The sequence below is a fragment of the Balaenoptera borealis genome, assembly GCF_965194805.1.
Source record: "Balaenoptera borealis genome assembly, chromosome: 8".
NCBI classification, from domain to species: Eukaryota; Metazoa; Chordata; class Mammalia; order Artiodactyla; family Balaenopteridae; genus Balaenoptera; species Balaenoptera borealis.
This window is the reverse complement of record NC_138865.1, coordinates 95772298-95798801: the sequence shown is the minus strand read 5'-3', so window position 1 is coordinate 95798801 and position 26504 is coordinate 95772298. Positions and strand designations below refer to the sequence as shown.

The window sequence follows — 26504 nt, the reverse complement described above, 5'->3', positions numbered from 1 at the left end:
GGGTTTGAAGGAGGGAAAGGGATTCTATTAAATGACAGAAGGACCAGAATCAGCCTGGTTATTCTCCTCTTAACTTTGCATGCTCCCATGCCCTCTGTGGTCTTCAAAAGTTCCAAGTGGACTCCCAGGACATCAGTGAGTCAAAGTTTGATACCTGGGATTCTTGTGTATCTCCAAATTCATCTCAGAACTATAAGACTGCCCCAGGTTAAAGGTTTTGGTAATGTCACTGAGGCATCTCTACAGCTTCAATATGACCAAGAACTGTGAAAGCCATGATAAGCAAACCAGCCACCTAGCAGTTTAGATTCCAGGCAGTTCAAAGCCAATTGCTAAGGGCAGACTAAGAAAGGAGGCTTATTTATGTGGATGAAGTGCTAACCACTTTCTTCTCTCTCTCTCTCCCTCCCTCTCTCTCTCTCTCTCTCTCCTTCCCCTCCCTTTTCTACTTCCTCCCTCTTTTTCTCCCTCTCTCTCCACTTGCTCTAGGAGGAGTCATGTTGTCAGCAGCCCTTTAGAGGCCCATGTGGCAAAGAACAGAAGCCTCCTGCCAAATGCCTCCTGCCAACACCGAGTGAGCTTAGAAATAGATTTTCCAGCCCCAGTCAAGTCTGTACCACAGCAGCCTTGTCTGACAACTTGATCGCAACCCCATGGGAGACTCTGAGCCATAGCCATCCATCTAAGTAGTTCCCAAATTCCTGACCCTCAGAATTTGTGTGAGATAATAAATGTTTCTGGTTTTAAGTTACTAAGTGTTCAGGTAATTTGTTATACAACAATAGATAATGAATGCAAATACTTGCTTAAGTCCTATAGCTGAAATTATAGTGCTATCTCTGTTTCCCAAACCTATGTCCTTGCCATTGCCCCACTCTGCCAAGTCTATAGCAGTTCTGCACTCCATAATTAATGACTTCTGTTATGGTTTTGAAAGAAAGAGAAATCCAGTCAAGCTAGCTCAAGTAAAGTGGGGATGAATGAAGGAAGTACTAAGCAAATCATAGACCAAGGATAGAAAACAAAGTACAGAGTTTTGCTTTGAACAAGAAGGAGTGAGTGTCTAATGACTTATCCTCCCATAAATAACATTTATAAATGTTGGAAGGAAAAAATAAACCCTAGAGGGCTCCAGGAACTCAAAAAAAGCAGGTATATTTTGGAAGGCAGTCAAAAATTGTAGCAAGAAACCAACATGAAGTGAATTCCAGTTTTTTCAGGTATGTCCTGAAGGCAGCTAGAATCATGGCCAAGGTAGCATGTCTGAAATTTAAAAAACAACAACATCAAAAAAGTCTGCTATTATTCTAGCTAGAAGAACCTGAATAAAAGCCTGAAAAGAACCTGAAAAGAAGCTGAAAAAAAGCCCAGGGAAACTGGACAACCAGAGAGTGAGGGGAGAAGAAAGCCAGGAAAGAAGAATACTAAATTTTGTGCTTAAATTCAGCCTAAGTCTCTGCCTGACCCCTGAACCATGTATTAGTGGGTCAAATGGAAATCAGCTAGCAGTTAAGGCTTAAAGAACTGATCTCAGGTCTGAAATTCCACTCACCATAGGCATTACAGTTTTCAGTTTAAGTCAAACCAAGTTAGTTGCCTGCTAAGATAAAACATCAACACTCTTTAGAGCAATATAACAAAATCCAGAGTCTCTAAAAGATAACATTCACAATGTCCAGGATATAATGTAAAAATACACAACGTATGACTCAGTCTAAAAGGAAAATGTAAATAATGGATGCCAACCTCAAGATGGTTCCTATTTTGGTTTATGAGAAAAGTATTTTATAATAGCTATTATAAGTGTATTCAGTGAGGTCAAGGAAAATACACTCATAATGAATGATAGAGACTTCAGCAGAGAAATAGAAAATATAAAAATGTAACAAATGGAAATTTTCAAACTAAAAAAATAGAACATCTGAAATTTAAAATTCAATTGATGGGCCTAATGGCAAAACAAAGATGAAAGGCAAAAGTGAATTTGAAAATGGTTCAATAGAAATCACATAATTTGATTAAGAGAGATGAAAAAAATTGAAAAGAATTAACAAAATCTCAGGGACTTGTGAAATAACTTCAAAATGCCTCACTGAGAGAGAGAATGGGGCAGGAAAAAAATTTTGAAGGGGAAAAGTACCAGAAACCACCTTAAATTTTTTGAAAGATATAAATTCATAGATTCGGGAAGCTCAAAAAATTTCAAACAAGATTAATTTGAAGAAAACCATGCCTCAATACATTATAGTCAAACTGCTGACCAGCAGAGATAAAGAGAAAATTTTGAAAGCAATCAGAGAAAAACATTGCATGATATATATGAGAACAAGAGAGAAATTATCATAGGCTTTTCACCAGAAACCATGGAGGCTAGGAAACAGTGGAACATCTTTAAGTGTTAAAGAAAATAGCTGCCAACACAGAATTTCAAATTCATCAAAATATCCTTCAAGAATAAAAGTGAAATAAAGACAGTTTTAGAACATGAAAAACCAGGAAATTTGTCACCACCAGATTTGTACTAAAAGTACATCAGAAAAAAATTTTTTAAATAAATAAAAGTACATCAGATTGAGAAAAATGATATCAAAGGGAATCTTAGACTTTCAGGAATGACTGAAGAGTAGCATATATAAATGATAAATATATGGGTAAATATAAAATACCTTTTATTTTGATTTCTGTACAACACATGTGACTATTCACAGCAAAAAGTATAACACTGTCTTGTGGGTTTTATAATGTAGGTAGGTATAATACATATAACCACTATAACTTAAAGTATGGTAAGATGGAGGGTAAATGGACCTATACATTACAGTATTTCTTCTTTTTATTATTTAATACTATATAGGCTGTGAAAAGTTAAGAATGGATAGAGAAAACTTAAAAAAAAAATGAACAGGAGTATAACTTTAAACCAATAAGTATACTAAAATGGAAATTAAAATATTAAAATAATCTAAATTGTGCTGAAACAACTAATTATGCCTAAGTGGGGAAAAGAACATTGACCCTTACCTTACACCATAAACAAAAACTAATCAAAATTGTCCATATACCTAAATGTGATGCAAACAAAAGAAAAAGAAGAAAATATGTGCAACCCTGGGGTTAGGAATAGTTTCTTAGATAGAATGCAAAAACTACAAACTATTACAAGAAATTGGCACATTGGATCTCATCAAAATTTCAAACTTTTGCTCACCAACAGGCAACTTTAAGAATATGAAAAGATAAGCCACAAAATGGGAGAAAATATTTGCAATCTGATAAAGGACTAGTATTTGAAATACGTAAAGAACTATAACAATGCAATAAGAAGAAAATGACAAAATTAAATTGTGGGTAAAAGACTTGAATAGACACCTCACAAAAGAATATAAACAAATACACACATGGGGGAAAAAATTGCTCAAATCACAAGTAATCAGGGAAATCCAAATTAAAACTAGTAAGTATTATCCAGTTTCTGGAGGCAATAATGACAGAGGTGGAAGCTATGGCACCAGTGATTGCCAAGACAGCAGGGAATGCCCCCGGATCAGTTCTGTGGTGTGATTTTGACAAGACTCTGGCCATGTCACCTCCAGGTCCAATTCTCCAGTGCACACTCTCCATCCCAGCAATTCCATAAACTACCCAGTATCTCTTTAATAAATTGTTTTCTACTTAAATCAGCCAAAGTCAGGTTCTTTTACATCAAACTAAGAACGCTGACTGATTCAAATAGTTGCTTTCTGAAAATTATTTATATAGAAGACTAAAGAAATGTAGAAAACATCCATCTTAGTTTTCAATTAGATTGAAGAAATTAAGGACACCATTAGGCAAATAAAAGTTGAGAATATCAGGTGTTAGGTGCAATAAGGAAAAAAACAGGTGAACGAAATACAGGCAGAAACATAAAAATACACTGGCTGGGAGGAGAAGGAAACTAAAAATGAAATAACAGAACAAAATCTACATTAGAATCAGAACATATAATGGTAGATACTGTAGAAAATCAAATTCATGGCATAAAAACAAATTTGAAAAGTAAAGGACAGAGAAGAGAGGAAAATATAAATTAAAAACAATAAAACACCTTTTTTAAAATCATCATTTTGCTGTATTAATTCCTTCCTAGCCCTTATTGCAATCTATGATGACTTGTTGGTTTATCGTCTCTCTCTGCCTACTAAAGAGTCAACTCCTTGAGGGCACTGTCTGTCTTTTTACAATTGTGTCCTTAGCACCAAACCCAATGCCTGGCATGCAGCTGTACCCAGTGAATGTTTATACAATAAGTAAATTAACAGATTTCTTTTTTCCCATTATTTATTTATTAATAAACACTTGTAACACTAATTGCCTGGCATAGTTCTAAGTGCTATACAAATGTCAACACATCATTCTAAGACCAACTTAACTGAAGTCTATTTTCATCACCAGTTTACAGACTAAGAAAGTATGACACAGATTCATGAAATAACTAACCAAGGTCATCCAGCTGGTAAATAATAGAATCAGGGTTTAAGCTGAGGCATTCTGATTCCAGTCTATACACTCTTCAGCACTGTACTTTCAGTCCAATATAATCAACATGTGATCCTTTTCAGCAACTTCATCTTTGATCTCTGGTTATTTCAAGAAAACGTTAGAGACCACAAATGAGTCATGCTATTTGGTACAGACCAGTAATGAGCAAATTTTAAAAAATGTATTAATAGTTACCTTTTTAACACTTCATTTGTTGTATTTGTGTTGTGTGTGTGCTTCATTTATTTTTTACTTTTTAATTAACTTATTTTAGAACAGCTTCGAATTTAGAGAAAATTGTGAAGATATACCACACACCACTAATATGGCAAATTTGATACAATTTGTTACTATTGATACATTATTATTAACTAAAGTTCATACTTTAGTCACATTTCCTTAGTTTTCTTTAATGGCTTTTTCCTGTTCCAGGGTCCCATGCAGGACACTACACTACATTCAATCATCATGTCTCCTTAGTCTCCTCTTGGCTATGACAGTTTCTCGGGCTTTCCTTGTTTTTGATGACTCTGACAGTTTTCAGAAGTACTGGTCAGGTATTTTGTAAAATGTTCTTCTACTGGGATCTGCCTGATGAATGATTATACTGGGTTTATGGGTTTAGAATAACATTTATTTTTAATGATTACGCTCAAGACTGACAAAGGTGCATCAAGAGAAGCATTCTCATATGGTGAGAGTAAAAATTGCTACACCTTTCCTAGAAAAAATTTTAATAATATGATGATCTTTAATACAACCAAGTGATTTCATTTCTAAGACTCCTAAAAAATATTATCAGAGATGAAGGCAAGGTCTGAGCTATCTCTCTGTTCCACATGTAAGAGAAATTGGATGAATACATCTATGTAAGACACATAACTAGGAAAAAAAATCTACAGGACGTTCTTCAAAGGGTTCACAATGCTTCTCTATGGGTAGAATATTATCTTTTAAAAATTCTTTTCTATATTTTTAAAATTTCCTACAATGAACACATATTACATTTATTACTAGAGAAAACAATGTGACTTTTTTAAAGAAAGTCACATAAATGCATTTTAACTCTGAATACCCTCTGTAGGCCAGGGTACAGGATGGTGCTGAGGATCTGATTTAAACCCTCCACAGGACACACAGGCCAGAGGTCTTTCTACCAGAGTTTCTATTTAATAGTTGACATTAGGACTCTCTCCTTTCTACATCTGTGACCTGGCTCATGGAATCCTTGCATTGTTATATCCGTGGTTCTTTCTTTATCCCCAATAGAATCAAGCCCAGGATCCTCACCCTGACAATTCTCCTAATATTTGGTCCACCAGTACTGCCCCAATCTCAGATTCCACTACTTTCCTTATGGTTGTTTGTCTGTTGAGTTTTCTGAGGACCAAGTTGTATCTAATTCATCTTTTCACCTTCTGCACCTAAGTCCTCACTGTGTTGAATTAAATTTTTTAAAGTAATTGTCCAGGGACTTCCCTGGTAGTCCAACGGTTAAGACTCTGCGCTCCCAATGCAGGGGGCCCAGGTTCGATCCCTGGTCGGGGAACTAGATCCCACATGCATACCGCAACTAAGAGAGCCTGCATGCCTCAACTAAAATATCTCACATGCCGCAACAAAGATCCTGAGTGCCGCAACTAAGACCTGGTGCAGCAAACAAATAAATAAATATTTTTTTTAAAAAGCTAATTGTCCAATATAATCAGACTAATTTTTTTCACTACTGCCCTGAACATGCCCCACTCACGTCTGCCTCTGCACCTGTCTTTGTACCATTCCCCCCGTGTAGTCTAGCTCTCTGGCCTTCACTTCCCGTTCACATCTTTGCCAGCCCTTCAGGTTCCAGCTAACTCTGTGTCCCTCCATTAACTTTCCCCTCCTAATTTGGCTAGTCCCTGCTTCTGATTTCCTAAGGCTTTATTTGTATATGGTTACACGGTATCTTACAGTGTCCTCTATTAATATCAAGTCTACCAGAGTCTCAGCCAGCATCAATTAGTGGAAAGTCCTAGAGTTTTAAAAAAGAGAGAGACCTAGAGTTGCAAACCAACATTGCTACTGCCATCTGGGATATTCCAGTCAAGTTATTTGTGCTCTTTGAGCCTCTGTTTACCATCTGCAAAATGGGGATAATAGCTCAAAGGGACTGTGCAAAGATCAAAAGAAATAATACGCAAAAAAAAGAAGCCAAAAGAAAAATAACCTTTATTACTATTGTTACCATTATTAAATCTTTTCTCCCCCAAAGAGTTCATAGTTTTCTGCTACCAAGGCACTACTCTGTATGTTCCAAGGCATCTCACCCAATATTTCCCATAGAGCACACTGACTTGAAAGTCAGAAGACATGCCTTATTTACTATTTGACCTTGAATAACTCACTTGAACTCTCTGAGTTTCCCTGTCTGATAAATAAGAGTCATATTACCATATCTCCCCTACTATTTTCACACTATTGTTGGAGACAGCAAATAGATGATGATGTACAGTACTTCATAATCTATAAAGCACCTGCAACCTGTAAAATGTGACTGTTAGCCTTAGTTATCATCAAATATTCTCAATACATAGGTATTGACTTCAATTACTCTTAGCCTCTTTTCAAATTTTGCTTAGTACATTCTACCCCCTTAGTCTTCCCAAGAGAAATTTTTAAAAAGCTCCCTCCCTGAACTATACGCATACCAACTCTGACCTATCAGACCCAACGTCAGACACTAGCTTCCTTCTCTCTTATGGGCACCATGGTTCACCAAACTGATCATGTTCACCTCTGTACCTTGGCTACTAGGAACCCAGATTCAAACATGCCCACCTCTAGCAACTATACAGGACTTCTAAGCATGCATTCTTACACTAACGGTGCCCCTGGCTTCATCTTTTTCTACTATTTTGATTTTCCCCATACTTTCATTTTCTCTTTTACCTTGTTACTTGTAACTCTAAAAGCCACCCCACCCAAATTCCTTCTGATGTGAAAAAGAACAAAAACCTGCAATCAAAGCTCCATTCAGTTGCTAAAGACAATGCCCTGTTTTCTTATTGCAGGGTGCTATGATTCCATAGCAACTGTGACAATCTCCATGGTCATTCATCAGCTCAGGGCCAACAGGAATGGCTGTGGTAGACTGTTCACAAAAATTGACACAATGGTTTTCTTCCCTGTGTGAATGCAACTTTGCAATGTGACTTTGCAGAGAGTCTCATCAAAAGGTGGAAGCTATTTCCCTATTCCTTGAATCTGGGTAGGTTTTGCTACTTGTTTGAATAAATAGAATGCAGCAGAAGTAAAGTTATAACAGTTCTGAGATTCAAGAGGACTTGAGAAGTTCCCCCCTCTCTCTTGGAATCCCATCCAGCCATCAGGTGAACAAGCCCAGGTTATCCTGCTGGATAATGAAAGACATGAGACCTAGTTGCTCCCATCTCCCACGTCAACTCCCCAAAAGACAGCCATCTAGCTAACTGGAAGTGGATGCAAGACGAAGGCCATCCAATACCAGAAGAACCACTCAGCTGAGCCTAGCCCCAGCTGCTGACCCACAGAATCATAATCTAAATATATGTTTGATGTTTTAAATCACCATATTTTAGGAGAATTTGTTAACAGTGAAAGCCAACTGAAACAGCAGGAATATTCACAGGGCTGGAAAACAATAATTCAGCCAAAGGAAAATAATCATTTGACAGTTGTGAATACTACGTAGATATGGAACATAATCAGAATCTCTTTAGGACCATTAGTAAGTTTGAGATTAGAGGACTAGAGATTTATTAAGACACATTGTCTCCTTTTTTTTTTTTTTTTTTTTTTTGAGCAAGTTAGCCTATCTATCTGACCTTCAGTGTCCTAACCTTTAAAATAGTTTTAATAAAACTCACTCCACAGCATTGCTCTGTATGTAAAGCACAAAGCACAGTGCAGACACATATTAGACACACAATAAACAGCAGCTAGTTGGAAAAATATTTGACTTTGCTGCTCAGACCATAGTTTTTCTGCTAGAATCCTACTGACAGCTTATTATTGAGAATTCTTGAATTTTCTACTACTGTAATGAGTCCTTTTTATTGAGAGTACCTAGAACTCAGGAAACTTTCTTTTTTTATTATATGTAAGCCACCAAATTAAAAAAGCACAGAATGTGAAAAAAGAAGAAAAAGGAATAGAATGTACCTTAGTAAACCTCTAGTCTCAAAACTACTAATTTTTGGGCTTCCCTGGTGGCGCAGTGGTTGAGAGTCTGCCTGCCAATGCAGGGGACACGGGTTCGAGCCCTGGTCTGGGAAGATCCCACATGCCACGGAGCAACTAGGCCCGTGAGCCACAACTACTGAGCCTGCGCGTCTGGAGCCTGTGCTCCGCAACAAGAGAGGCCGCGACAGTGAGAGGCCCGCGCACTGCGATGAAGAGTGGCCCCCGCTCGCCGCAACTAGAGAAAGCCCTCGCACAGAAACGAAGACCCAACACAGCCATAAATAAATAAATTAATTAATTTAATTAAAAAAAAATAGCAACACATTTAAAAAAAAAAGACTAAAATCAATTTCCAATTCTATTTACAAAAAAAAAAAAAACTACTAGTTTTCAAGACTGCAAAGAACAAAGCTCCTCATTTTGCAAATGATGAGAATGAGGCTCAGTGAATAAGTGGAAACTCTAGAAATAAACCTAGGTTTCCTAACTCCAAGTCCACTTCTCTTGCCACAGTTCAGAACATTACTATCTTTACCACAGGAAACTTTACAAATAGTTGACCATGGTAATAGCAAAAAGTATATATATTTAGGGACTTCCCTGGTGGTGCAGTGGTTAAGAATCTGCCTGCCAATTCAGGGAACATGGGTTCGAGCCCTGGTCCGGGAAGACCCCACATGCCTCAGAGCAACTAAGCCCGTGCACCACAATTACTGAGCCTGCGCTCTAGAGCCCACGAGCCACAAGTACTGAGACCACGTGACACAACTACTGAAGCCCGTGCACCTAGAGCCCATGCTCCACAGCAAGAGAAGCCACCACAATGAGAACTCCGCACACTGCAACGAAGAGTAGCCCCTGCTCGCCAAAACTACAGAAAGCCTGTGAGCAGCAACGAAGACCCAACGCAGCCAAAATAAATAATTTTTTTTTTAAAGTATGTATATTTATACATACACATACACACACACATATCTCCTAGAGGAAACATTCCTAAGTCATTTGTCATTTCTCATCCATCCTTTTGGCCAGAAATCCGGATTACCTTTTGCCACTGCCATATCATCAGGCCGGCTTCACTCAAGACCCACTTATTGTCTGCAAATGTTGCTATAATTAAATCCAAGTGGTCGCTGTGAGTTCATCACGTACCCTCTCCAGCCATTAGTCAGATTTCCAGGGCTGCAGTTCTTTCTAAAGAGATCACCCACTCTTCTCTTTCCCCTTGGCTATCCCAGCAGGTTTTTGTTTCCTTTTCTTGGGCAAGGAACTTTTAAGCCAAACTCATTTTCAGGCAACGGGCCAACCTTTGCATTTATCCCAGTGACCTTATAGCAGCCAGAGAGCCTCTCACCAGCATCTCTGCTGAGCTGGGGGTGGCAGTGGTGGAGAGGAGTGATGGGAGAGCTCTGAAGCAGCGTCTGTGACAGCAGAGGACTGGGGGCTGTTTCTAATAGAGAGCAAGACTGCCTTCATCATCACCATTGACATCAGAATCAGAAACCCCTGGTATTTATGTAGCACAATACCATACTTCAGCTCTCTGGATGTTTCCATTAATCCTTCCAGCTAGGGAAAAGGAAACTGTAGAACGTTTGAGCTGTATGGGATCATCAGAATCACTGGATCCAAACTCCTCCCCTTACAAATGAGGAATCTGAGACCCCCATGAGGGAAAGTGACCAGCCCACGGTCATTTAGTGAGTGAATGACAGAATGAGTCTAGACTCAGGCCTCTCTCCCACCTGAATTTCAGTTCAGGAAGCATCTCACTCTTTGCTCCTAGGATCCCGGAAGACTAATAAGCAACTGTAAAGGAATATATCTTGAGGCTATCCTCTAAGAAACCACACTGCCACCGTTTCTAGTCAACATGACTCACCAGGGGTTGACCTTACTTCCCAGCTCCAGGGAAAAGCACATGGCCCAGACCTGGATATTTTAGAACACACGCTCCTTGTGGCCACAGTTATTGGTTCAGGGATAATTATACAACCTAAATATGACCAAGGAGAATCATCCGCAGGATTTTTGCTAGAGCTTTTAGAAAAGAATCAATGTTCTCCGGGATTGTAAGCTGTAAGGACTATAAAAGCCTTGAGTTGCCAGAGGCCGTCTTTGCCACTAACTCAAAAAAGCCTTCCTTAGAATAAATCCAACACAGTAACATTACTTGACCTCCTGGGTTCAACCATGTCTGAAGACCTAGACTTTTCAAGTACGGGTCAATAAATTTTACCTTTTTTTTTAAAGATAGTCTGAGTTGTGTTGTCATTTGTAAGCAAATGAATCCCGACTAACACACCAACTTTTCTCAATTAGTTTCAATCATGAATGAAATTTGAAGACTCGTTTGGTGCAACACAGCTTTTAATATGATAACTGATAACATAAGCACCCCTTCCCCTACCCGCTTACACACCTATACCCAATAGACGCCCTAAATGGAATTGCTCCCTGAGTCTCCCATAGTACTAATCACATTAATGAGTTACTACTAGGCACTACTTTTTGCATTATTGCTGACTATGCTGCCATTAAATTCTTTCAAATTCCCATCAGGAAAAAATAAACATAAATGGAGCAAGTGGGCTTTTAGGACTCTGGTTTACCTAATAGGAAATGGCCCCATTGTGAGACAGTAAGCATCCAGTGCACCGTCCTATTGTCTTGGTACACACCCACCTCCCAGCCAAAGGGTATTAATGATGGGCATTCAGACGGTTCAACCCATTTAAAACAAAGCCTGCTACAGGGCACTCTGCTCAATATTCTCTAAGAACCTAAATGGGAAAAGAAGTTGAAAAAGAATGGATATAGATATACAGATAGATAGATAGAGAGATGTATAACTGAATCACTTTGCTGTACACCTGAAACTAACACAACATTGTAAATCAACTATAGTCCAATATAATATAAAATATTTTTAAAAGCCTGCTAAAAAGTCATGGCAGCATTTTTTTAATTCACTATAAAGAGCTTCTCTGAAGAAAGCAAAATGCTATTAGTAAAACCACCTTGGCAGTCACATCACCTTGGCCCTTTCCAAAAGACCTATCTTCTAGGTGATGGAAAAGATTCTCAGAGAAAGTTAATAAAGGTGCTTTAAGAGTCATCTTATGGGGCTTCCCTGGTGGCGCAGTGGTTAAGAATCTGCCTGCCATTGCAGGGGACACGGGTTCGAGCCCTGGTCTGGGAAGATCCCACATGCCGCAGAGCAACTAAGCCCACACGCCACAACTACTGAGCCTGCATGCCTGGAGCCCGTGCTCCTGCTCCGCAACAAGAGAAGCCACCGCAAGGAGAAGCCCGCGCACCACAACGAAGAGTAGCCCTCGCTCGCCGCAACTAGAGAAAGCCCGCGCGCAGCAACGAAGACCCAACAAAGCCAAATAAATAAATAAATTTATTTTTAAAAAAAAAGAGTCACCTTATGTTTATCATATACTGTGGTGTGGAAAGTGAAATTGCAACCAAACAAAATAATAATTATAAAAGTAATAATAATAATTAGAATTGCTGGTACAGAAACAGAATTGTGTGTTGAAAAGACAAAGCACCCAGTGCCAGCATACCACTTTTTTAATGAAAGCCTTACTAACAGTTGTGATTTGTGGACACTAAGAAAGCAGAAGCTTGGCTATCAAAGCAAATCAGGCAAAGAAGGCAAAGAAGCCATTCTTCCTATTATAAACATACCTGTTTCCCTGTGTACAGTGTGGTATCAAATGCTAATAAGTCCAAGGATTATTGTTCCAGTTTTGTATTAGAACCAAAATTATGCTGGATGGGATAGATGGATAGATAGATAGATAGATAGATAGATAGATAGATAGATAGATAGATAGATAGGTAAGGAAGGAGGGAGGGAGGGAGGGAGGAAGGGAGGGAGAAAAAGAAAGAAAGAAAAAGAGAGAGAGGTACTGCTTCTTAATTCATTTCAGACTGAGATAATGCTCAGCCTTTTGCCATCACCTCTCTGAGAAAATTGGGCATGGGATGGGTTCTAGTAAAAATATATACCCCTAACTTAAGGCAAATAGAATCTTTATCCTCAAAATTCATTGCATGCAAACAAGCAGAAGAATTTTATCATCAGGACACAGACACATGTTGGAGGAAAACGAAGGCGTGAACAAGAGAGTACACAAATAATTCAGGAGTCTGAGTAGAAGATCCACATTTGTTTTAGGCTAACTGTCTCTGTTCAACTTCAGTCATGGAACGTTCATTATTTAAATAAATATTTATTAAGTGCCTACTGTGTCTCCGTACTGGGCTAAGTGAGCACACAGTGTGAACAACAGGCATGGTCCCTGGGGTCCTCATGACGCTTACAGTCTAAAGGAGAAAATAGATATTAATAAATAAGTAAACTTTAATCAGTATTATTCCAGTCGTCTATTACTGCAAAACAAGCTACTCCAAAGTGTAATGGCTTAAAGCATCAACCACTGTATTATATCTCACAATACTGAGGGTCAGGAATTCAGGCAGGGTTCAACTAGGCAGTATATTCCATGTGGTATCAATGGAGTTCACATGACAGTATTCAACAGGCACACATGGTATAGTCTGCAGGGTCCAAAGCAGTTCACTCACATGTCAGATGCCTTGGCAGGAACGGCTGGAAAACTGGGCTCAGCTAGGACAGTTGACCAAGCGCCTCTATGGGGACCCTCTGGCCTGGCAGTGTCAGAGTAACCAGGCATCTTTCTTAGTGACCTGTGGCTCCCAGAAAGTGCTCCAAGAGACAGGAAGCAGAAGCTCCCAGTTTATTAAGGTCTGAGTCTAGAAACTCTCACATCATAATGTCTGCCATGTCCTATTGGCCTCATTGTCAGAGAGTCTGCCCAGATTCAACAGAAGGACACATGATCCCACCTCTTCCTGATGGAAGAAGAAAGAATCTGCAGCTGTAGTTAATCTACCACAAATATATAATTCACAATTGTGAAAAATACTGTGAAGGTTGAGAACAGGGTGCCATGAAGGGGACTGAAGGGGGAAACCTAATTTAGATTGGGTGAGTAGGTAGCTCTGGGCTCTCTCCAGCTCTGAAGGGTAAGTAGGCATAAGCTTTAAAGGGAAGCCCATATTCATCACACAACAAATGCATCCCATCTTCAACGTTATCTTCCCCCTCCCACCCCAAAAAAGAAAGCTATCTTTATATGCAGTAAAAAAAAATTCAATAGGGTGCTTTGTGTTTCTCTAACTCCCTGGAAGACAGGCACATGTTTCAAAACTACTGAATTCCTTCTATTCTCTGAGGAGTGAAATCAATTATATCCCTGAGAATTTGTTTAATGATATGGAACAGCAAATTCCACTCTAAACTCAAATACAACATCTGTAATAGTGCAACAAAATAATAAGCAATCAAGTAGAAAACTTTGTTGCTAAATATGAATATTTGGAAAGAACAGTCTGTCATCTTAAGACAGAGAACATCAGATGCTTCAAAAGTGCCATAATTCACATTTACTTTTTGTAATGAAAGTAAATACTTTAACTTAAAATTTCCAGGTGTGCATATTTATTATAAAAATTACAGAGCTGGTATAGGTAAGTGTGCATCTATATATAAATACCTAACTATATACGTAATACAATTCATCTGTATACTCAGCTTTCATTCACACATTAAGCATCTACTTTGTACCAGGACCTTTCCTTACACCATCTTTTTTTTTAATTGAAGTATAGTTGACTTACAATGTTTCAGGTGTACAGAAAAGTGTTTCAGATATATATAAACATTTTTTCAAGTTCTTTTCCATTACAGGTTGTTACAAGATATTGAATATAGTTCCCTGTGCTAGACAGTAGGACCTGGTCGTTTATCTATTTTATAAATAGTAGTGTATATCTGTTAATCCCAAACTCCTAATGTATCCCTCACCTGCCCCTTTCCCCTTTGGTAACCATACATTTGTTTTCTATGTCTGTGGGTCTATTTCTGTGTTGTAAATAAGTTCATTTTTTAATCATTTTTTTAGATTCCACATAAAAGTGATATCATATGGTATTTGTCCTTCTCTGTCTGACTCACTTTATTTAGTATGATAATCTGTAAGTTCATCCATGTTGCTGCAAATGGCATTATTTCATTCTTTTTTATGGCTGAGTAGTATTCCATTGTGTTTATAAACATACCACATTATACCATCTTAACATAAAAATCTGCCAAGAGTAGAATTCCTTACATGATTGAGTCTCCTCTTCTTGCCTACACTGCCACTGCCCTAGTTCAAGACTGCGTCAGTCTCACCTGAACTACCAGGACAACCTTCCTCTAGACTGTTCTCTCTATAGTACAGTCTCAGATGGCCCCCCAGAGGGATCTTTCTAGTTGTCAGAACAGGATGACATCTACGCTCCAAAGTCATACATGGAGGGCCCTTCACACTCAGGATGAATGGCTCTCTCCAGCCTCTTTCCTACTGCCCCCGACACTCCGTGTGTCCCACGGTTCTGTGGTTTTGCCTGCACTGTCTCCCCCATTTTGCTGGCTTATCCTTCAAGCCTCATTTCAAAATTTGCCTCCTCTAAGGAACTTTCTCTCCCCTGTTCCCAGAGACTCCTGTTCTCAGCACTGCAACAGCCTGAATCACAGCGTATTTAATTGTCCACTAACCTGTCTGTCCCCGACCTGCACCCTAGCCTGATCTCTCAAGGGCAGTGCTGCATCTTCGTCACTTCTTTATCTTCAGCGAGCAGCAGGGCCTGGCCCAATGTCACCATTCCATAAACACTGTTGAATAGCTTCTCTTTCAGCCCCCAGATAACTTTCTAGAAGGTTGATTTGCTGGCTCAAGAAAAATTTAGCTTTCCTGAAATACTCAAAAGCCATGATGCCAATAGGCATATAAAGAAAAATACACACTTCTTAAAGTTCACATCACTGCTTTAATTTTTTTCCCTCTTAAGCAGAGGATTCGTCTCCACAATTATTTGTCTCCACATGGACATCTGATGCAATTTGCCCAATTTTATTTTTCAAGTTATGAAGCTCAGTCGCTGGGACTTTGTTTGCCAGATCTAACCCCATACACTTGATCTACCACAGTGGCTTTTCAAACAGTCCCTGAAAACGGCTCCTTCTGTGGAGTTCAGGGTTCTCTGTGACACCAGACACTGACCAATGACCTGAGAGAGGAGCAGAGATCACAAAGAGCACTCCAGAACATTGCCACTTCCTAACACTGAGGCTTCAAGCAAGTTACTCAACCTCTCTCTGCGCCTCAGTGTCCCCATCTGGAAAATGGGGATAGTGTGGAAATAATAACTGCCTCACAGTGTTTGGTGAGGCAATGAACGTAGAGCCCTTAGCACAGCAAACAGCACCCATCTTGCTCTCTTCCTCCATCCCCAGATAAACACTGCAGGAGAAAGCAGGTTCCCACAAGCAGGGGGCACAGGACAGGCAGCCAACCCAGTGCAGATCCAGTTCACATGCAGGAACTCTCTCTGGCCTCAAGCCGCCTTTGCAGACTGGGATTCCTGGTGAGGAACTCAAGCTCTTGAGACGATGAGGTTGAGACACCAAAGACACTGGATACTATTCACACCAGTTTCTCTGTGCTTGTTCAGCCAGGTTGAGGTGTTACAAAACACAGTGTTTCTCCCCATCTTTGCAATGGCTGCCAGCAATAAATCCCATCTGCCTCTGTTGTGCAATGCTGCCCAGAAGGATCCCTTTTGCCCAGACATCATCACCTGACACCCCCTGTTAACACCACCCAAGAGTCTCCAAACAGAGGGGAAACACTGGGTCCACCTAAATAAATTGCAGGCTGCATCTCAACATAATGACTTAGTTAAAACCAAGTTGCTTCTGTTAAGCTTGCTTCAGGGGGACAGTAGTAGCAAAACTGGAAACAATCCGGGGTCAGGGCTCAGAGAGGATTTAAAGATCATCTGGAGAAGAATAATGACTTGCTTAAGGTCATACAGCAAATTAATGGCTGCAATGGGAGTATAGACCAGGGTTCTTAAAGTCAACTTCAATTTTTTTGCCCAGTGACACTGAAAAGATGATGGATTATTGAATAGACTTCGTGCTTTGGGGTAGGGAGGGGTTTTAAGAGCAGAAAGACCACTCAAGTATGGATTAATTTTTGCATCAAAGGTTTGTTGAGTGCCTACCATGGGTCAGGAACTGAGGTAACAGCAAAGCATGTGATAGGTGGGTTCCTGGTCGCATGTGACATAGTTTGAGCTGGGTGAGTAGCAGGGAAGGATAACAAACAAGTAAATACACCAAATATGTTAGTGACAAGCACCATGAAGAAAGCAAGCAAGGCACTGTGATGGCAAAGAACGTGGTGGAGGGAGCTTCTTTAATAGGGTGGTGAAAGAAGTTCTCACAGAGGAACTGGCCTTTAAACCAAGACCCGAAGGGCAAGACTCCAGTCATATGAAGAGCCAGGAGAAGAATATTCTAAGGAGAAAAAAAGAGCAAGAAGCAGGAAAGAGCTTGCTCTTTTCCAGAAATAGTCAAATGTGTATGGAGGAGTGGAGCTTGGAGAGCAAAGCAGAGAGTGCAGGAGATGAGAGGAGAGAGAAAGGCTGGGGCCATATTCCACCAGCTCTTACAAGCTAAGGTAAGAAATTCAAATGTTATTCTAGGTACAGTAGGAAATCTGCAGAGTTCCAAACAGAGAAGAGACATATTTTATCTTAATTTCTTGGAAGATGGTTCTGGCTGCTCTGAATGATGATGAGAGGTGAGCAAGCATGGAAGCAGGGAGCACATCCAGGAACCACGGACGGGGTCAGATGAGAAATGAGGGTGTCCAGGGCTCTGGTGATGACTGCAGTGACAACAGAAAGAAGGACATGCACTTGTGGTCAGTTTAGGAGTACAACTGAGAGGATTTGTCAATGGAGTCAATTTAACTGGAAGGAAGAATCAGATAATTTACCTAGCTTTGTCACTTATGAAACTGGCTGGCCATGTTGGAATTTAGAGAAATTCTAAAGACCTAGAAGGATTCTGAGGTGATGAGTAACAAACTCTGGTTCAGTCCAGGTAATCTGAAGTCTGAGCAAGTTGGTAGACCTCTGGAGGTCTTGGTTTTCTTATATGTAAAAAAAATGGGATAATAATACCTACATTGTCCAGTGATCAAAGGGATTTAATGAGTACAGTGCCTGGCACATCTCGGCCCTTGATAAATATTAGTTTCACTCTTCCTAAAAATAACAAATCTCATTTGGGATCAGACACAGTCCTCTGAAGACTTTTTTTAAAAATTTAGTCCACTTTAAAGCACAAAGCTTTTTAATATTCTAAATAAATATTTCCTAATACAAATTAGTTAGGTACATCACTATTTTATCATTAGGAAAAAACCATAAAGCCTTTTAGAAGATCTACTTTCATTTCTCTAGAGTTGTTTCTGACTCTCAAAGTTAATCTGTTTGGTTTTATTGTGATTTAGTCTAGATAAAGTCTTAAAATTCTTAAATTTATTGCTTCATAAGTAGGTCAACTTGATTAAGCGAACTAAGGAGCAACTGTGCATTTCTCAACCACCCGTTATGGTAAGTTTCAATTCTGGGTCCTCCAAACAATATTTGCAGAGCTGCTCGGTTAACAGACAGGAAAATAATCCTCCATTTGTGGATTCCTGGGGAGAAGTCACTTAGGAGGCAGAATGGAGCTAAAGAGGGTAGGTATTACAACTTGCATCCACTTAGCTCACTGGGAAGTTAGGCATCTTTTCCACACCAAACTCTGGAAGGGCAAGAAGCAGCTCTGGGGCTTCAGCTAAGACTCTAAGACAATGGGGAAGAGTCCTGTTTCTCATCCTGTTACAAATGCTTTCAATGTTGAGACACAGAGATTGACTATTTAAAGCAGAATAATCACTTTTACACTATCACCTAAGATTTTCCCCCAACACATATAAATATGTATGTGAAACATGCATAAACTTCTATACAAAGTCTCTGCCCTGTGATTTTGTTGGCTTGTTTGCTGGAAGAGCCAAATTTATATAAAAAGAGAGGATAATTACTGTGATTTCTGGCCTAACACATTCACTGGAGAATCACAATTGCACCTTAGGGAGAAAAATTATTTTTTCCTCAAGATAAGTAATTTGGAGGCTATCATAAGGGTTTGTTTCAGCTTTCCGTGGATATCAATTTCTTATTCAATTTTCCTAAACAAAGGCAGAGAATATGCATACAATTTCTTGGGAAGTATGTAGTACAATACAGGGGTGTACCCAGAAAATCTTCATCTACGTATTTGCTATTCTACTGAGCATTCCTATGAAAAAGAGGAATACTCAACAGCTGATAACCAAAGAACTTGCTATTCTAAGAGAAGGTGGCAATAGAATATGTTTCTAAGGCTAAATATCTCCTCTCACAGTGGCTGTCATTTAAATTCCTGCCTAGCAAAGGGATTTTTATGGAAGGTTAATGCCTCCTATAACATTTATCCTGGATGGTGGAGCTTTTCGCATAATTTTCTGGGTTTTATTCCTGCAGAGTTATAGAACCTTATCTTCCCTCTAATAGCTTGCCAGTAAAGAGTCAGTGCATATAAAGGCAGTCGTTATTTCTTAGTTCAAGCCCTGATTTAATGAAGTTCCAAATCTCTAGTAAAAGGAGGTTTGGGGTTAAGCCATGAAGAAAGGAGGGCAGGCTGAAAGCAAGCTGGCATGGCCCTGCCTGGGACTGGGCTGTCGAAGGTTACTCAGGACACACAGCTCTGGCCAGTGGAGGTCACCTGAGGCTGCAAAAAAGACCATAAGCCAGGCCAGTGGACTAAGTCAAGGGCGGCAATCACTCTTTTTTAGAAGGGTCTTCAGGTGGAGGAAGTGTTTTCAAATACTGCCCATTTGCATTTGAACTTCTTTGCCTTTCCATCATTTCCTAATTCCCCTTCACAATTTTGACATTTACTAAAGACCCTGACACTTTAATAAAACATTTCCTTCCCAGTTACCTATCCACCTTCCTTCCTTACAACATTGATAATGACCGTGGCAGACTGTCTTTTCCAAAAATGGCCACAGCAATATTTGTGGGTCCACTCGCCCTGCTGGAACCTTGCCACTTCCCATCAAGAGGCAGAGTCTATTTCACCTCCCCTTGATACAGGACTTTGTGACTACCTTGTTGAATCAAATGCATGAAATGCGTGGTGCATGACTTCCTGGGGCGAGGCAATGAGAAGCAGTGTGGATCTTGGCTGGTTCTAGCCTTTAGAACCCAGCCGCCACGCTGTGAGGAAGCCAGAACCAATCCACACAGCGAGATGACGTGGAAAGGCCAGGTGGAGAGGTCTGAGGCATCTAGTTGACAGCCGACCTCAACCAGCAGGTCTGCAAATAAACAAGTCTTTGGCTCTTTCCAGCCTTTAGCCTTCAAGTCTTCCAGCTGAGGCTGCACATGTCATGGAGCAGAGATAAGCCAGCTCCATTCTGCCCCAGATTCCTGGGGCAAATTCTTGACCAAATTCCTGACCCATGGAATTGTGAGCATATTAAGGGGTTGTTTTTTTTTTTTTTTTTAATTAATAGCTACTCTATTTATTTATTTATTTATTTATTTATTTATTTATTTTTAGCTGTGTTGGGTCTTCGTTTCTGTGCGAGGGCTTTCTCTAATTGCGGCAAGTGGGGACCACTCTTCACCTCGGTGCGCGGGCCTCTCACTATCGCGGCCTCTCTTGTTGCGGAGCACAGGCTCCAGACGCGCAGGCTCAGTAATTGTGGCTCACGGGCCCAGTTGCTCCACGGCATGTGGGATCTTCCCAGACCAGGGCTCGAACCCGTGTCCCCTGCATTAGCAGGCAGATTCTCAACCACTGCGCCACCAGGGAAGCCCTAAGGGGTTGTTTTATGCCATTTTGAGGTAATTCGTTTCACAGCGATAGTGACTGGAACGCGGAGGCACTATAACCATATCTTTTGTAAGAAATCACAAATATTTGCTGCAAAGACCTCTTGCTCTCTAGCAAAGTCTCCAGGTACACGCCAGCTGGTCCCCTGAGCCAGTCCTTAGCCACCAAGTATTCAAGGGCGGCCGTGAGACAATGGAAAGGGTAAGGCCATTGGAGACCCTAGACGTGGGTTCTTTCTTATAACCTCTCTGAGTGTCACTATTTCACCTATAAAACAAGGATAATAATGTCTACCTCAGGAAACAAGGCATGTGAAGATCTTACACACAGTAGGACCTCAATAAATCTATTGCCACTAATTGAGAATTCTTCCCAGAAAGTCTCTACATTTGAGCTGGGCTACTGCCTAAGGCTCAGATGCTGCTGGCCATTGCTAGGCGATATCCGTTCCCCATCATATCCTTGTGCACTTGGGTTACAGATTCCCACACATTCTTTGTATCCATAAATCCACACAGGAGAAGAGGAACCTCATGGAAGGATGAAAATAAAACTCTGAATCTCTTGCCCCCTTCTGATTGATGTTCAAGGATTAAAAACATTTTTCTCTGATAGTTTAGGGTGGCAGCAAAGCGGGAAAATAAGAGAGACTCCTGAAAGGGAATTCATTGTAAGGGAAACAGAGTCCAAATTGGTAAACCAGACACAATACTAGGTTAAAAAGAATAATTCTAGGCACTTGTAGTATACTGAATCCCCACAGACCCACTCAAGCTGGAGCCAGAAGTAGGTTTTAGGAAAAATAGTTGCACATGGGTATCAAGACCAATGCTCCTGAAGAGTTGTACCACTTGGAGCTCAGGTAGCTTTGTTCTGGAACCGTGCTGTTCCACGTAGTAGCCACTAGCCACAGGTGGTTACTGAGCACTTAAAAGGTGGTCTAGTCCAACTTCAGATGTGCTGTAAGCATAAAATATACACCAGGTTTTAAGACTTCATATGATAAAAATATCATGCAAATTATTGCATTAATAATTTTATATGTTTTATAGGTTCAAATAATAGATATATTGGGTTAAGTAACACATATTATGGAAATTAATTTTGGACTCCCCTGGTGGCACAGTGGTTAACAATCCACCTGCCAAAGCAGGGGGACACGAGTTCAAGCCCTGGTCCGGTAAGATCCCACATGTGCACAGCAATGAAGCCCATGCGCCACAACTACTGAGCCCATGTGCCACTACTACTGAAGCCCGCGTGCCTAGAGCCCGTGCTCCACAAGAGAAGCCACTGCAATGAGAAGCCCGCGCACCACAACGAAGAGTAGCCCCCGCTCGCCGCAACTAGAGAAAGCCTGTGGGCAGCAACAAAGACCCAACGCAGCCAAAAATAAATAAATAAAAAATAAATAAATTTATCTTTTGAAAAAGAAATTAATTTCATCTATTTCTTTAATATATTTTAATATGGCTGCTAGAAAATGTAAAATTATACATGTGGCTCACAGTATATTTCTTTTGGACAGTGCCACACTAAAATGTCTAAGAAAAAGAGCATCAGAAAACCAGGTTGGGGGCTTCCCAGGTGGCGCAGTGGTTGAGAGTCTGCCTGCCAATGCAGGGGACACGGGTTCGAGCCCTGGTCTGGGAAGATCCCACATGCCACGGAGCAATTAGGCCCGTGAGCCACAATTACTGAGCCTGCACGTCTGGAACCTGTGCTCCGCAACAAGAGAGGCTGCGATAGTGAGAGGCCGGCGCACCGTGATGAAGAGTGGCCCCCACTTGCCGTAACTAGAGAAAGCCCTCGCACAGAAACGAAGACCCAACACAGCCATAAATAAATAAATAAATAAATAAATAAATAAATAAATAAATAAACGGATCATCACATTTAAAAAAAAAAAAAAGAAAACCAGGTTGGCTCAGTCCTAAAGGATACATGCACCCCAATGTTCACTGCAACACTGTTTACAATAGCCAAGACATGGAAGCAACGTAAATGTCCATCAACAGATGAATGGATAAAGAAGATGTGGTACATATATACAATGGAATATTGCTCAGCCATTAAAAAGAATGAAATAATGCCATTTGCAGCTACATGGATGGACCTAGAGATTGTTACACTGAGTGAAGTTAAGTCAGACAGAGAAAGACAAATATCGTGTGATATCCCTTATATGCAAAATCTAAAAAAAAAAAAAAGATACAAATAAACTTACAAAACAGAAACAGCCTCACACTCTTACAGAACAAACTTATGGTTACCAGCGGGGAGGCGTGGGGTAGAGGGACAGTTAGGGAGTTCGGGATTGTACACACCGATATATTTAAAATGGATAACCAACAAGGACCTACTGTATAGCACAGGGAACTCTGCTCATTATTATGTAACAACCTAAATGGGAAGAGAATTTTAAAAAGAATAGATACATGTATATGTATAACTGAATCACTTTGCTGTACACCTGAAACTAACACAACATTGTTAATCACCTATACTCTGATATAAAATAAAAAGTTTAAAAATAAAAAGAGCATCAGAAAATCAGGTTGGCTTGAGCAAATCTGTAGATATATACTTGCAATGGATAACAAGCAAGTCCTGGGATTCTTGGAGGAGGAGCTTTATCAGATACTCCTGTGGATAAGTGCCAAGGCTGGGGCCCAGCTCTTGTCAACAGCTGCCCCCTCCACCAGCCGTGTGCTAGAGGCATCTGCGGCACAGACAGGGCAGCCGGGAGAGCCACTGCTGAGGAACTGTACCTTGAGGAATGCATCCTGGTCTCTGCTCTCCCTTTCCAGGCAGGGGATAGAAGGCGAGCATCAAGGGGAACCACTGATTCATGAACCTGGGAATTCTCAAGAATATTGAGAAAAAGGAAACCTCTATAAAGGCAAGAATTCTAGCTAATAGACTGAGCCGGGTTCCAAACCATGGTAACTTGGGTATAAAGTCACAAAGCTTTACTTATAGCCCTAGATTATCAAAGCCTCCTCATTCTGGTTCCATTTATGTTTCCCTTCTACTTATGTATTCATCTCACATAACAGTAATAATAATAGTTTCTACTGAATGGTTCTGCTAGACATTTGGTGTATATGTTGAATCATCACCAAATCCCTAGAACGTAGGCATTATTATCCACTTCTTACAGATAATAAAATTAAATCCTGCTCAAATTCTACTAAATGGCAGAATGTGAGTTCACACTCAGACCCATCTCATTCCAAATCTCATAGTCTTCAGTTTTTGGAACCAAAGAATTCTAACCAACAAAAGAAACGTATTACAATTTCTTTGCATTGATTAAATATGTATTTAAACTTGTGTATGTATATTCCTTTGCAAAGGTTATGATGCTAAAATAGATGATGCCATAGGTAGAAAGCTGAATAGGTTTCCACTTTAAATACTGAAGTCTTTGACCCTCAGTTTCCTCTTCTATGATAATGATCTCTACATTTCAGGACAACACGAGAGTGATGGCTTCATTTGGCTCTGAGCCTGCCGTGTCTTGTTTCCTCACTAGATTCTATGACCCTTGGACACAAGGTCTTATCAAGCTAAAACAGACTTTCAGTTATTCAAAAGTCACGTAGCAGACATAGTTTTGCCTTACATAGTTTAGTCTTTATTATGAAGGCAGCAGAGATCACTTTTAAACTGGGCATGAGATAATCAGATTTGCATTTTAGAAGGATCCCTGTGGGCTACTCTCACGCACACTGGTGGGAGTGTAAATTGATACAATCCTTTTGGAAAGCAATTTGATGAAGTGTACTAAGAGCTCTAAAATGTTTGACACAGTAATATCACTTTGGTGACTACTTGGAGGAAGTAATCCTAAAACTAGAAAAAGCTTTATGCACAAAGCAACTATTGTAGCATTATTCATTACAGCAGAAAAATGGCAATGACCTCGCTCCCCCAGCAATAGGGGAATGGTCATGCAAGGTGCAGCACATCCACTGGGTGACACATTACTCAGCCATCTAAATTATATTCATGACAAGCTACCAATAACATCAGAAATGATGATTTACCAATGTTAATATTAGCAACACATGTGTGGTAGATTCTAAAAACGGCCACAAATTCTTCTCCTGCCTATCTCCATACCCTTACTAAAAATGGCCACAAGTCCCTCTCCTGCTTATATCCACGCCCTTACAAAACGATGCTGCAGTTCCTTTGTCAAGAGGTAGAATCTATTTCTCCACCCCTTGTGTGTGAATTGACCCTGTGGCTTGCTTTGGCCAATAGAAATATTAGTAAGCTGCAACCAGAAGCTTGATAAAGCACTTATGCATTGGCACTTGCCTCTTGCTGCAGTTGGAAGCCTTCCATCACCATGTGAAGAAGCCCAGGGATAACCAGCTGGATGATGAGACAGACAGGCACCCAATCCCTCTTGTGGCCTCATGTGTCAGCCAGCCAATCCCAGAAGCAGAGCCATCTAGCTAAGTGGCAGCAAAACACAGATGCATGACTGAAGCGAGCCAAGACTAGCGAAAGAACTGCATAGCTGAGCGCAGCCCAAATCACTCCTCCAGAGAATTATGAATGAAATCAATGGTTACTCTTTTAAACTACTAAATTTTGAGGTCATTTGTTACATATCAGAAGTTCACTGATACAATGCTGATAATTTTTGAAACCAGGTGTTAGGTACACAGGATGAGTGGGTAGGTTCATTATAATACTGTCTTTGCTTTGTGAATATTTCATACTTTCCATAATAAAAGAAGTTTTAATACATATATTCATTTGGGCTAAAGGACAAATAAATGTTAAGTAAAGGATTTAATTTAAATATATTGATACATGTATACAGCTTGGTCACAACTATACAAAAGAAATTTTCCATAGAAAAATATCAGTACTAGGGCTTCCCTGGTGGCGCAGTGGTTGAGAATCCGCCTGCTAATGCAGGGGACACGGGTTCGAGCCCTGGTCTGGGAAGATCCCACATGCCACGGAGCAGCTGGGCCCGTGAGCCACAACTACTGAGCCTGCGCGTCTGGAGCCTGTGCCCCGCGACGGGAGGGGCCGCGATGGTGAGAGGCCCGCGCACCGCGATGAAGAGCGGTCCCCGCACCGCGATGAAGAGTGGCCCCCACTTGCCTCAACTAGAGAAAGCCCTCGCATGAACCGAAGACCCAACACAGCCAAAAATAAAATAAAATAAATAAATAAAGTAGCTATAAAAAAGAAAAGTGCTTTAAAAAAAAAAAAAAAAAGAGGGTTGGTCTTATATATCCTCATATTAGTCAAAAAAAAAAAAAATATATCAGTACTAGAAAAAAATATCTTTTGTTGCCTCTAGGTGTTGATACCATGGATTTTTTTTTAACTTGCATGTATTTTCCAAAGTATCTATAATAAGCCCAATTTACTTTATTCTGAAAATAAATATTTACAATTTTATTCATTTTATTTCACTTTCACCCCCCAATAATTTTTTTTTTCCATAGAATATGTGGAAAGCTGATTGGAGGGGTAAGAAACTAAAGGCAGAGAAAATTAAAATAGTCTAGGGGGAAATCAATAAGGGTTCAAAATTGAGGTAGCAACAATATAGAAGGAAAGAGGGGATAGACAGTGGGGCAAGAAGGAAGGGGGGTAGATAATGAAAGGGATATTGAGTGTCCATCATGTTGGACATTGCCTTGCGCTGGAAGGACATTTAACCTGGAACAATGGATGGGCTTCAGAGGCACCCACAAACCCAACCTAAAAATACACCCAAATTTGGGTTTAAGTGTGTAAATGCATCTCTCAAGTAGAAAATCCACAGATTTCATCAGATTCTCAAATGGTGACTATGATCCCAAAAGCTGAAGACCCATTAAGGCTTATTTCCCTGTAGACAGGGAAGAATTTATAGTTTTGTTTTTCAACC

The 26504-nt window shown here is 40.2% G+C and overlaps 2 long non-coding RNA genes across 4 annotated transcripts in view; one reads left to right on the top strand and one right to left on the bottom strand.

The window, feature by feature from the left end:
- Positions 1–25860, top strand: part of LOC309634323 — a 36534-nt gene extending 10674 nt beyond the window's left edge. The window contains exon 2 of the long non-coding RNA XR_014247981.1: positions 490–25860. This is a non-coding gene — a long non-coding RNA (uncharacterized lncRNA). The remainder of the gene's footprint in view (positions 1–489) is intronic.
- Positions 1–26504, bottom strand: part of LOC309634296 — a 514820-nt gene that overhangs the window by 474687 nt on the left and 13629 nt on the right. The gene's annotated exons all lie outside the window — the stretch shown is intronic.